This window comes from Protobothrops mucrosquamatus, unplaced genomic scaffold, assembly GCF_001527695.2.
Source record: "Protobothrops mucrosquamatus isolate PMUCROS unplaced genomic scaffold, P.Mucros_1.0 scaffold5023, whole genome shotgun sequence".
Taxonomy (NCBI): domain Eukaryota; kingdom Metazoa; phylum Chordata; class Lepidosauria; order Squamata; family Viperidae; genus Protobothrops; species Protobothrops mucrosquamatus.
Window position 1 is genome coordinate 42,270 of NW_015390900.1, and position 2,245 is coordinate 44,514.

Here is a 2,245-nt window from a genome sequence, read left to right on the forward strand (position 1 = left end):
CCCCTCAATTGGAGGAGGGAGCGGGTCACCCTGAAGAGGGAGGCCGGGCGATTATCTGATGACGCAATGAGGGTGGAGTAGTAATTAGACCTCACCACCCTCATCGCCACTAGGTAGGATCTAACATGTATCCTTACCTGTGTTCGGTCGGATTCGGTTCGGGTAACCCTCCAACTGCTCTCTAGGCGTCTTTTCCGGCATTTCATCTCTCTCAGCCCCTCGGTGAACCAAGGGGCCAGTTGAGACCTACGCCGGGTCAGAGGCCGCAGCGGCACGACTCGGTCCAGTGCTGCGGCTGCGGCCACATCCCAGGCCGCAGCCTGGTGTTCCGCCGAGTCGTGACCTAGCTCCTCAGGATATGGCCCATTAGTTGGCACATTAATAGTTGGGAAGTACATTGAAGGCACTCAAGAACATGGTTACCCTACAGGAGAGCCTCCCCATTGACCAAAGACACTATTCTTGCAAGGATTTCGCCAGGCACAAAATATATGGGCAAATTCCCTTGCCACATTTTGTAACCTCTTAGAGTATTATCTATCAACTCTCAGCCTATCTCCATCTTTTGTTCAGGCTACAGGCCCCCAGCATCTTTATTTCCTAACAATGCTGTTGAGGCTTGTGTTGAATCAAGAAATAAACTTGATAGTGGAAGCTGACATGTTCCCTCACAACAGACAGCATATCTTTCCTTTCCATATTGAAGCTCAGAATCTTAAAAACAATACGAAATGGAATGAGGCCATCTGGTTTCAAGGGCTTATCTATGAGGCCTCAAAGGAAATCAAGATGGTGGCCCCTTGAAACCCTTCTCTCACAACCATGGGGCAATTTGGCTGCCATCTTGACTTTTTTGACCCAACCCCACCCCTCATGGCCTTTTGCATACCCTGGAAACTTAAAGGCAGGTATTTTATGAAAACAGCTTCTAAGACTGGATGCCAACTGGAAATGAATAAAGAATTTTAAAAATGATATACTTGGATCAAAAACTTTTTAATTACTACATGGAGAATTACTGGAAATATGACCTCAGCAAGAGTATTCTGTCATTTAATGAATAATAATTTATTAAAATTGTATGCCACCCAACTTTCACAGACTCTGGGCAGTTCACATGAACAAAAACACACAAGGGAAAGGTCTCTTAGGATCTGGATTTCTAGATCCTAAGCTATATGCAGCTTATATATGTTTGAAAGTTAGCTGAGATGGGCAGCATACAAGTTCAATGAATAAATATAGGTTATCATAAACACCTTGAAACTGAGCTTGGTTTGCATTCATTCCTGTTCCTCTGCTCTTTCACCTTGCAAATACGCTTAATTCACATTTTCAGCTTAAAATTATTGGAAAAATTTAATTGTCCTCCCCTGTGGCACAAACAATTTTGCCATAAAAAACTAGCAAAAAAAGCCTTTATCAATAATTGCCACCTTGCGTGGAAAGCAGAATTATTAGTAGCTGAGCATATGGAAGCATTGGCTCCAAAGTAAGAGTACCAGATTTAGGATTTGGTAGCCTTGCTTCAGTATGTTTCCAAGAAATGCAACATTTGCATCCCAGAATTTAAGATGTTATACCCTAGCCTTTTAGAACGGGTTACTGTAGAAAAAAATAAGTGAAGCCTTTTGCAGGAATATAAAAATGGGATCTGTATAGCCAACAACTACTTTTAGTTAGGGTTTGTTGTAATCCCACAGCCAGTTACCTGGGAATAAAGACTGCATAAAAACCCTTGGAGTACATACACCACTTTCAGTATAGTAAAGCAGCGAGTATTTAAAAACAAATCTCCTTAAAGATAATAACACAGGAACAAAATGAAGCAGTCATTATTGCTAGCCAAAAGGGAAAAGCAAAAAAAAAACAAACTGAGCAGAACAAAGCAAAATTCTTCCTAGGATAGGATTTCTGCTATACCTTTCAGGGTCCCACAGAGGAAACAAATTAACTTCCTTAAACTCCATCTTTTATACCACCTGTCCCTCCACTTCGGAGCCGTTTAAACAATCTGAAATCAGTCTCAACAACACCCTGGTTAGCGGCAGTGACCATTTCAAAGTCGGAGTTGCACCTGTAGAAGAAATTGGTTGACTCACCTGGTAGCAATCGGCCTATAAAGTGTTTTCAGGATCCAGTGTGTGAAATATATTGTACTGTGAAACTGCTCTGTATATGATAAATAACCTGAGGTGTTTTGTTTGCTTTAGTGTATAAAAAAAAAACCTGTTGCCTTGACACT

General features: G+C 41.8%; 1 protein-coding gene across 1 annotated transcript in view; it reads right to left on the bottom strand.

Moving 5' to 3' along the window:
- The window catches only part of LOC107299499, a 27,864-nt gene extending 25,667 nt beyond the window's left edge, over positions 1–2,197 (bottom strand). Inside the window, exon 1 of the mRNA XM_015828857.1 lies at positions 2,103–2,197. The gene's annotated coding sequence lies outside the window, so the exon portion shown is untranslated. The remainder of the gene's footprint in view (positions 1–2,102) is intronic.
- Between the last annotated feature and the right edge of the window lie 48 nt (positions 2,198–2,245).